A 12292-nucleotide genomic window follows, 5' to 3' on the forward strand; every position below is an offset into this window, starting at 1 on the left:
TGGGAAAGCCCAAAACTCGGTGCCGACTCTGTTCAGGATAAAGAACAAACATTAAATACCAGTCGGTAGAACCTATACCCGATTAATTAATAAAAAACAACTGTTTAGATATATAATATATATAGATATAGATATAAATATATATATATATATATATAATATATATTAAAACTATCTTATTCCATATTTAAAAACTTTCAGGTCCTCCTAATCTCGTCTCTCTAATACTAATTAAGTTTAACATATTTTCAGTCTTTTTTCTTGTTCTTGACAAATACAAAATTGAGGAGAGAAATATCGTAATATCAGGTCTTTGAGGGCTCGTACGAGGATTAGGTATTCGGATTATCGGGTATGAGGATTGAATATGAGTACAGTTCGGGAACTAGATTGGAGATGGGTAATGTAAATATTGAAATAGGTTATATTGCCATCATGGGCTTAACTAGATTTAATTGTGATTTATAACACTCAGATTATCCAATATTCTCTAAGCTTAGGTTTAGATGTGTATAATTAAAATAAAAGTTTCAATAGAATAGAATTGAGTTACAATTCTTTGTTTGAAGAAATGATAAAATTGTAATTTCAAAGTGAAAATAGTGGAGTTGAAATTTTAAAAAATATATATACATTTCAATTTTATTTTAAGTAATCAAATAATTGATTTTGAATTTCCTATCCCAACACTATACAGGTAAAATAACTAATAATAAATAAAATTAGTGAATTGAATAGGCAATTGTTTTAGACCATCATATGCATTTTTGGATATATACTTGAGCTATGACATTAATCTTATGACACACATACATCATTGTATCTACCTAACAACATATGAGGCCTGTTTGAAAAAATGGTTCAATGGTTAATTACCGAATTGGTCCACTAAGATTCCAACATAAAGAAATCACCGGGCAATCAAGGGTATTTGGGCAAAAGGATTAATAATTAGTTCTAATTTGATACAATATTATATTGATTGGAATATGTTCTCACTATTAATAAATAGAGTTTGTGTTTCCACGGTAAAGTCTAAATATGAGTTTAAATTTTTTTTATTAAATTTATTAATATATATCTAAACAAAATATATTTTTTAAAACATTATTTTATTTAAATTAATATTCAAATAAATATTTAAAAAAATTAAATATTTTTTTTTCCAAACTCAGATCCAACCCTGGATTTAGCGTTTCCAAATTGAGTCATGTTATTCCTACTTAATGATCCTACGACACGTACTTCAATTTAATGCATTTTAACTGAAATCGAACTCTTGATTCTAATCTCGTAAAAAACTACTATTTCACGAAATTATTTTAGTGAGTTAAACTCGTGATAAGTCTTCTTACAAACCAACAATGCAAATTTTGATGCAATAACAATATTATCCCAACTCCCCCCTTTGTTAGTTTCTTGATTCAACTGAGACCTTTGGCATTGAAAAATGACTATTGAATTTTGTGTTTCTTTAATGGATCGAGCTCCTTGCATCATTTTTACTGACTGACTTAATCTGGTAGCATATAGATCTGCACACCAAACTCACACCTTTATATCAACATGTTTTGTTTTTTCTCATGTATGTTATGTTGGTCTTTTGTTCCAACTAGCTCATAGACTCTATAAATGGGCTTGGTCTTCAAGTTTTTTTAGTGATGTTTCACATTACTGCAAGGTCCATCTCATATTGTGTCTTTGTGTAAAATTCGATGAAATGAAAATAAAAATTGTACTAAATTACATTTACAAAGTTATAAATTAACATCTAAAAAAACTAGATAAGTTATATAGATAGGTAATACAGATATTCAAAACCACTTTATAGAGATGCAAAAAAGTCAATTTTTTAAGCTAGGCCGGTTTTCCTACTACCATCTCTTCCTTATAATCTTTTTAGTACCTGTCAAATGATTTGATTCCTTATTTATCGGAGTTTACATCAATTAGGTCATGAATGAGACAAAAATGAATTTATATTATATATTATGGGTAGTTGTATTTATTTCTTTCTAGAGGGAGTTGACAATCTTTATCCGTGTTTTTATTCAAAGATGTATCCCACCATATACAACCCACTTTTGACAGCACAAACTCACACGAGTGGGTCATTAGAATATGTTTCAATCACTTGTTGGAATTTGTTTGATTGATATTTTCTTAAATAAGTGGTTTTTCTTAATTTAGAAACCAAAAAAAAACAATTGTTATTGATAACATGATTAGAAGTTATTTTATTTTAATTTAATTCAAATAACTCATATCAAACCAGACCTTAATAATTTTAAAAAATATATACATTCAATAGGATAAAAGTTCAAGTCCTTTTAAGTTTAATGGATTAAAACAAAGATCTTAATAGTTTATGTTTTAACTTATTTGTTTTTTTCTACGTTCTGTCGATTATTCAGAGTGAATCGGTTCCTAAGGAAACCCCGAAAGGGCTGCCGTCCGATGAGTACACGAAAGTGACAAGTTGTTTTGACTACATAACCATGTTCGTCTTTTGGAGCGAATAAGGGTTGAAAACATAAAAAAAAAAGTATTTAATTGTTATTGATAACATGATCAAATGTTATTTTATTTAATTTAATTCAAAACTCATATCAAAACAAGACCTTAATAAGTTTAAAAAATAATACATCCAATATCGAATAGATACAAGTTCAAGTCCATAAGTTTAATGGATTAAATTGATCAAAGACCTTACTAGTTATGTTTTAATTTATTGTTTTTCTGTGTTCAATCAGTCGATCTTTTCAGAGTGAATCGGTTCCTAAGGAGACCCTGAAAAGGATGCGTCCGATTAGTACACGAAGAACAATTATTTTGACTACATAACCATGTCAGTCTGTTGGAGCGAATTGAATAATTAGGCATGTCTCCAATTAATACTAACATTGACAAGGGTTTAAAACATGAAAAAAAAAAATGTGAAGTTGTTAATATATATAAATAAATTTATTTTATTTAAATCAATATTAAAAGTAGAAGATAAAAATAAATTTATAATTTTTTCTTTTGTTCACACCCAAATCCTCAAAATTTGTGTCATTACAAAAGGTCAAACAATATTGGTTGGAACTTTGAAAGGTTGTTTGGGTTTACATCAAAATTCCATGTTTGATTTTAGAGCAACAAATAATTATGAATAATACACACTAAAACACTGTGATTTATAAAATCTAAATTATACTTTGGAAAAAAATAGTATCAATTACCCTTCAACTATTGATTTCATTATCAAATAGCCCCTCAACTTTTGATTTATTTTGAAGAAAACGAAACAGTGTTCATTTTACATAAAACATAACTATTTTTTTTTTTGGTTAACTTGGTTAGTAGTTCAAGACTTCAAGGGAGTATCAATCTATAGGTTAAAGTTAGAGGGCCAATATGAATTTTTCCATTTATAGAAAGTCTTACGTGTGGCCAGTTCACATCAACCACCCCGTGTACAGGTTCTTCAAGGCTATAAATTACAGACATTGTAATAACTTTACAGGAGAATTCAGCTAAAGGAGGAATCAAATTAGTTGAAGGGTAAGTTTCGATTTTGAAGAATCCAATCTTTATGAAATACCCATCTCATTTCTTCATTTGATCTTTCTTAATTTCAGGTAGGAAATAATGGAGATATCAGATTATAACAGGGACATGGCCGTTGAATTGGGGATGGAAGAATCTCAATTCATGATGAACCAATGGCCATTTATGGATTCTCTTGATGAACTAAGCCCATATTCATTTGAAGGGAATCTTTTCAATACTTTTTCTCATCAACAACAAAGAGGATTTGAGCCTAAACGACCTGCTGACATGCTTCATTTCGGGCCTGTAAAGCCCACGAAATTGATGAAATCTGAAAGCAGTTTGAATTCATCATCCACTTTTGGTATATTAATGCCAAAACAAGTGGCTGTGGCTCAATCTCCTAATAGTGTGACTAATTTCCCTTCTGAATTCTCTCTTTCTCAACAATATCCCCAAGCTAAGACGGTTGTTAGTTCAGGCACTAAAACGTCACAAGCTCAGGATCACATCTTAGCTGAAAGGAATAGGAGAGAAAAGATGAGCCAGAGATTCATTGCACTTTCTGCCATAATCCCTGGCCTCAAAAAGGTGTAGATCATGTTCAATGAAATGATCATTCCTCCAAAATTTGGATTCATTTTTCATGATCTATGAATTCCACTTTATGTGTTTTGTTTATTTTCTATGATCAGATGGATAAGGCTTCTGTTCTTGGAGATGCTATCAAGTACATGAAGCATTTACAAGAAAAAGTGAAGACACTTGAGGAAAATGTTGAGAAGAAGTCAATGGAATCTGTAGTGTTGGTGAAGAAGAAGTATCAAGCAACTGAGGAAGACGATAATGGGGTTTCAGAAACACTTCCTGAGATTGAAGTTAGCTTTGCAGTGAAAACGTGCTTATAAGAATCCATTGTGAGAAGAAGAAGAAAGGAATTATGGAGAAAGTGATGGCTGAAATTCAAAAGTTTCATCTTTCTATTGTCAATAGCAATGTCCTCACTTTTGGTGGTTCTACCTTGGACATTACAATTCTTACCAAGGTAAATAAAAATATATCAATTTCATTTTTTGAAAATGATCATATAACTAATTTGATTACTGTTTTACATAACTTTTGCAGATAGATAAAGAATTCAGCATGACCTTGGAGGATCTTGTGACAAGTATAAGCACATCCATCAAACATATTATGTGAAAAAAAACTCATCCGAAGTTTAGATTCAGTCAATTTCTCCATTCATGATAGTTATAGATGCTATAAGTAGTTCAATTTCGAGTCAAAGTTTTCCAAAAATTCCTCACGAGGTCTATTTTCCGATCATCCAATGTTCCCACGCGAACTCATTTGTCATGAAGATATCATTTTTTGCTTGATGGGTATATTTTTTTGGGTGCATTTTTTTCATGGTTGATTTGTTTCACCATGTTACAATACCCTTTAATTATACCCTCCACCATAGAATGATATTTATTAATTTTTTTAGATTTTCGCAGGTAAATTTCTTTTTATTAAGTTTTGAGATTGACATATGTGAATGTTTTATGTCAAAATCAAAATTTAAAAGCAGTAAAAGAAAGCTATTTTTTTTTTACGGAAAATCGGGTCTTGAAATTAGGGAATATTTGGTTGGTGTTTTAGAGACTTTTGTGTTCACTTTGTAAGTCTCTTTTTCCTTTGTAATGTCACGTGTGAAATAATAAAGTGTTTGAACATCTTTTCTTTATATAGACTTTGCTCAATATTTTTAATTTTATTTTTGGTTAGCAATATTGTTTTAAAGTGTGACCATTCATATGTATTATATTTAACTAGGAACGTAAATTTTGAATATAAAACATATAAGTTCGTCTTTCAATTATGAAATAAAAAATTCAGCTTAATATGACATATCATACTAAATTTTCAGATATATTAATGTTGTTTTATTTATAGTGTTTTCTAGCAAATCAAATAGTTCAACCGATATCTTGTTTAGTTTGCACAATAATTTCACATGTGTATTATAACTAATATATTATTAAGTATACATGAGTTATATTACATTATTTCAGAAAATAAATTTTGATTTAAAAATAATAATATGAGAATAGATATTTAACTTACTAATTATTTAAAATGATTAAGAAACATTAATCCAAAATACATCATATTAATTCTTTTTTTTTTTTCATTTTACTAACAACCATGCATCGGATAAAACAAAATATAATCATCGAAATTTTCTTTTTTAAATTTATAAAATTAATACGATTCTCAATTTAGCTTAGACCAATTTCAATAAGAATTAATTCTGAAACATTTTATTAAACAACTCTTTTTTCACTTAAGTTACCTAATAAATTATTAACATAAAATATGACAAAATTAACTGTATTAACTAGTTGGAAGTTTAGGTGTTGATAAAATTCAGCAACTTTATATATAAACAAGAAACAATTAAATAAAAAAAGTCTTAAAAATCACATTTTTTAATCAGTAGATGAACAATATCAATCAAAAAGTTATAATTATTCAAAATTCTATCAATAATTTGTTCAAATAAGATACCAAAATATCTGCATCTATATTGAAGAAGATCTGTATGGAAATATTAGGTACACGTTTATATAATTTCTATTATATATATAATCTATACAACTGTTGTACTATCTTCATTTAAATTAAAATAAATTGATAATCGAGCTATTAAACCATTTATAGTTGGAACACTCATTACAAATTTGACTCTAAAATGTAGTCATTTTGAAATTTAATAATATTATAATTAAAACAAACAACTTTCAAAAAAAGATAAATTCATTAAAAAGATCAATTTAAGATTTTTCTAATGAAAGAAAAAGTCCAATATGAATAATTTTTGGATTTATTAGAAAATGAATGCTTTCGTGTGTGAAAGTGATGGTTTGAGTTATGGACTTATGGGTATTATTATTTATTAATTTAGCTAATTATTGGGTATTGCTGCCGTTTATATTAAAAGGTTATGTATATATGTCACGATTATTAATTTTATACATCATTACCATGTGTGCAAATGTCAATATTACTTTTGACAATTTATTGTTATTTTTTCTTAGTAGGAGTTTAATTTAAATTTAAAAAATTACATATAAAATATAATTTACAAATAATACAAAATAGATTTTAAAAGATTTGAACCACCAAATCAAAATATAAATGTTAATAGTAATATTAATTTTGAAAACAAAATTATAAAAACTAAAATTTTAATAAAAAAAAAGTATTCAATAACTAGTCTATTAATTAGTATCACTACTTAAGTTTCATAATAACCAAGATGAAATAAAACAAAACCAATCAAACATCTAAATTTATATACAACTAATATTTTTGTCGGAGAGTAAGTAAATAATGTAGAGAAAAGTTCGGTCAAATAAAAATTTGTCATCTGTATTTATAATCAAATAGGACATATAAAAAAAAAATCAACTCACACTTTATCTCGTTAATGTTCAGAAGGGATTCGAGCATGTATGAAATACATATTAACCTAATTAAATGTAAGATATGATTGATAACAAAGGACTCAACAAATAATTAATTAGAGTGTTATTCATATTAAAAAAAAATCTTTGAAAATAAAAAGAAACACTCTTCTTTTGGTTTATTCCTCTCTTGAGTGCTATATATATTTAGTTTTATTATAATAAAATCTTGTACTAGCCAACATTTGCAAAATTGACAACAAAAATTATTAATAATTAAAGTGGTCAAAATACCACAACAAATACAAACCACCCACAAATATAATAAAGTCAAAAATTGTGTACTAAATAAATTGTAAATAACATTTATCATTAGAAGTGGTAAAATGCAGAACTCATATTTTTATAAAAGATGAGTTCGAGTTTTCACACGAACCATTTATAAAAAAGTTAAAAATAACATCATTAAAGGTGTTATACATTTTGATTTTAACAACAATATTTAATTATCATCTATATAAATATAGCTAAATGTTCATTTTTACTAGCTAGTATCAAGAATGAATTTGCATTCAGATATTGGTCTAACTTTATCTTCAAAACTCAGTATATTCATTTTCAATCAAATAAGACAGGATCAAATGTTTATATAATCTCAACATTTTCACTACTTCATGTCTTCCATAATCCCACCATAATTATTCTTTCTATAACCCAATAAATGCCAACTTTTATTCTATCAAAAGATGCAAAGTTGAATATATATATATATATATATATATATATATATATATATATATATATATATATATATATATATATATATATATATATATATATATATTGTGTTGCTAAAAATTGCAATTCTCTCTTGTTATCTCACAATCTATATGTAGTATTATTATATAGTGGGATCTAAGATACTAAGTTTTAATGTTTTACTAACAATAACACCTCTATATGATTTAAGTGAACAATATAGTTCTTGATTGATGTATTAGCATTTTTTATTGAATAAATTATGGTCTTAATTTATTACTATTGTTAAGATTAATAAAAGTTGATTTTTTAAAATAAAATATATGTTGTTCAAAATAAATTTATTATAATTAATATTAATATATGTAATATGTGATCAGCTGCAAAAGCATAATCATAAATTCATAATAAATGGTGAATATGAAAATGTGATCTCAAGTTTAAGGAGAGGTTTAAAATTAGACATCATATATATACATATGCATTTGGGAGAAGAGTAATTTAAGAAGAAATTATTTAAACTATTTTAGTGAGTGATTGATTGGTTATTTGGATAAAAAAAAATTTAAATGAAATGTTTTTTCATTGTTCTTTGATTAATGTAGTGAAAATTGCACACAAGGTACAATTCAAAAACTAAATAAGTACAAATTTATATATTCGTCAATTTTTTCATATAAAATCAAAATAATGAAAAACTAAGAATAGATTTATAATTAGATGATTATAAAAATAAAATAAAAATCAAACTTGTTTATGTTTAAATAATTAGACATAAACAAAAATTGCATGCAAGCAAAAATAGATGGATTTATAAAATTCTCTATATGAGTTATATTTAAAAGTTTAAGCTTCATTTTGTAAATATAAGATGTTTATGTATAGTTTTGAATAAAGCGTGATATTAAGTACAATCTTGTCATTTCACCAAATAAGAGATATTAATAATAGTTTTTGATTATCTTTTATATTATTAGTGAGTTGGTCTTTGGTTGGGATTTTAGGTTATGAAATATTTTAGTTTATTTGATGTCACACATGATGATTGAGTTGTCCAATTGAGTTCATTGACAAGTTCAAGATAATGTATTATGAAATTGATTTCCCTACATTTCCATTTAATACTGATTTTAAGGTTTCAAAAGTAACAATTAATTAAGGATTTTTTAAAACTTTATGTTATTTGGAGAATCGCATCTAATCTCAAATCCTAAAATATTTAATATAACACTAAAGTCCAAATATATCTCAATATTCCAAACAAATCAATAATTGAAACATAGCTGTCTGTCTTGTCAAATATTTGATGAGAAAAAAAAAATTAGCAAATAGGTTGGGGAGATAAGTTTTATAATTAGATTTATAATCATAATACCATTGATTATTCCTTAAAATAAAAAAAATTGTTAACCTTATTAAACTATTGAAATAAATCTCAGACCAGATTCTAATTACTTTTAAAATAAAATAATATAATTAGCATCATTACTTAGTGAAAAAAAAATTCAAATTCAAATATAATTATAATTTCTATATTAAATATAGCATCATTAACTAAGACAAAAGCATGTTGCTTACAAATTTATTTTGAAAAATCAAACAGTTAATAAACTCACTAGCTATTAATTCAGATGGAGATGCATATTTTACTTGGAGCTTCTATATTTAATGATAGTTAATCTGTCTATGAAGTTGTCCAATTAACATATTTTATATGATTTTTTTTTTTCACTTTTCCGTGCATGGCATTTATTTATTTTTAGTTTTTAATAAAATAAATTTTGTTTAAAAATGAAAATAAATAATTGATATTTATCTTTTTTTTATTATCTTTTATGTATGGGAGCATTTGATTCAACGTTTAACGTTTGCGTTATAATCTACTACAACAATTTTGTGTAATATAATTTAATATAATAAGTTGAAACGAATAAACTGAGACAATATTTCGTGTGTTGATAACTTAAGTTATCACTTAATTGAATATATTAAAATTTTATTTAAAATAAATATATTTGATAATACATCACTTATTGCTAGACTTAAAAGTGAAAAATATTTAAAATATGAAAGTTTATTTTAAGTGAAAAAAAAATTAAACACACTAATCTATTTTTTTTTTTTATCAAAATATTACTTTATCTTTTTAAATTTAATAAAATTACTACTATATATAAAATCATATTATTTTTTTTATTTTTTCTTTTTCTTTTTTAATTTATCTAATTATTTTTACGAGAATATTTTTAAATATAATGAAATAAAAATATGATTATATATAAACTAATTATAAAATAAAAAACAAGATATATAAATATATATTTTATATCTCATATTTAATGCGGTGTTTTTTGTTTTCATATTATAAGTATAAAAAACTATTTTTTTTTATTTTGATCATAATTAATTTAATAAATTTTTATGAGATTATTTTCAAATATTATTCAATAAAAATATAATTATATAAAAATTAATTATAAAATAAAAATAAGAAAAATGCATATTCGTTAGTATATTTTATTTATATATCTATTAATTTTAGATACAATGAAATATTGAATACTTAAATTTTGATATTTCTTTGGTTAATTTATTTTTTATCTCTAGATATTTTAAGTAATTAAATACTTAAAATTTAATATTAATATTTAAATATTAATTTTTAGTTTTATTAAAACAAAAATACTAATTCAAACATACATACGTACCTACGGTTTCGATTCATCTTAAAGCGATTTGAGTTTAAACAAAGTCACGATGACAGAGTGTTATGCTAGTTTCCTCCTTTTAATTAAAATAAAAATAAAAATTACTCACATGTATCCTCTAATATCATAAACGATAATCTCTTATTGTACATCCTCATATTTAAACTTCCCTCCTAATATAAAAACAAAATAAAACAATAATCAAACTTAACATTTTAACTAGTCAATCATAATAACTAATAATAATTTGATCCAAATTACAATTCAATATTTAAATATTAAATAAACAAGAATTTATTAAGGCTGTATTGTTATTTCAAATAAAAATTATATAAATATATAGTAAAAATAATTAGTTATGAAATAAAATTTATTTTAATAATTAATTTAAATAATATAACCAATAAGAAAACTTATAATTGGATCTCAAATAACTAGGCTATAAAAGAATATTTGTTGAACTTAAAATTTTATCTAACTTAAAGCATTGTTTTTTTAGATTTTTTAAAAAAACACAATCAAAATTAAAATTTTAATTAATCACTTCTTAACAATTATATCACTCATTTTGATCATTAACCAAAATACTAAAATACCCTCTATTTTAAATTATTATTGTTTATTTTATTCATATATATAAATACACTTTAAGTCTTTTTACCAAAAATAATTATAACTTCTTTAAAATCATCACCCATCATTATTTTTTTCATCTCTAATATTTAAAAAAAACATTCCTAACAAGGCTTAAGACAATGATAAGTTTGAGTTATTTCAATAATTAAAATTAAAAAAATATCATTTCACCTCCTTTCTCTTCCCTTTCCTTCCCTTCCCTTCCCTTCCCTTCCCTTCCCTTCCCTTTTCTCTAATCACATCATTCAATTTATTAATCTAAAAATACTAAAATACTTTATATTTTAAATTATTATTTTTTATTTTATCGTTTAAATTAATATTTTTTACGTATTTTTATCAAAAAAAAATAAAAAAAAATACCACAACATCAGCAAGATCACTACAAATAATTATTTTTTAAATAATTCAATTTTTTTTTTGAAAATTCCTTAACTCGAACGGGTCCTAAGTGAGTTTTGTTTGTTTGGTTATATGATTTGAAATCTATGTTCGTTAGAAAGTCATTACACCATACGACTTGTGATTTATTTGGATTTAGTTTTTATTAAATAATTTGTGGTTATATTAAATCTATGTTCCATTGATGATAATTTTTAAAAATTATGATTTTTTTATAACAAATTTAAAAGGTTAATATATAATAATAAAATAAAAACAAAAATTTTAAATAAAAGATATTTTAATATTTTAATTAATTAATTAATTTAAATAATGAAAAAAATAAAAAAATAATATTTAATTATGTTAAATTATTTAAATAACTAATAAGGACCGAACTGACCATTGCTAAAATTTATTAGTGAATCTTTTAATTTTTTTTTGCATTAAACTGTATTGCTGAACCGAAATTATCCATTTGACACTAATTGAATTAAGTGAAATCTCCAACTTATCAATTAAGAAGATTGGAGAACCTCAATTAATCAATTTAATCATATTAATGAAAGAGTTTGTCAATATGTGACTCATGCTTACATCTTCTCAAAGTGTGTCTCTAAGTCTACTTATGCATGAGGTTTAAGATCATCTTATTTAACTTATTTTTCCTCTTGAATGAATGCTAACCGAAAATTATTGTGATTTTTTTAGAGCATCATAGGTAGTTATCATGTCGTTCTATAGATGATAAACAAATTGTGGGGTTGGACAAATCTTTACTAATAGTCGTGCTTTACGTACTTAGTAAATGTTCGATGAACA

The 12292-nt window shown here is 24.4% G+C and overlaps 1 pseudogene; it reads left to right on the forward strand.

Annotated features, from left to right (window-relative positions):
- The first annotated feature begins 3563 nt into the window (after window positions 1-3563).
- Window positions 3564-5265, forward strand: LOC124926979 (annotated as a pseudogene).
- Window positions 5266-12292: the final 7027 nt, after the last annotated feature.

Source organism: Impatiens glandulifera, chromosome 2 (genome assembly GCF_907164915.1).
Source record: "Impatiens glandulifera chromosome 2, dImpGla2.1, whole genome shotgun sequence".
Taxonomy (NCBI): domain Eukaryota; kingdom Viridiplantae; phylum Streptophyta; class Magnoliopsida; order Ericales; family Balsaminaceae; genus Impatiens; species Impatiens glandulifera.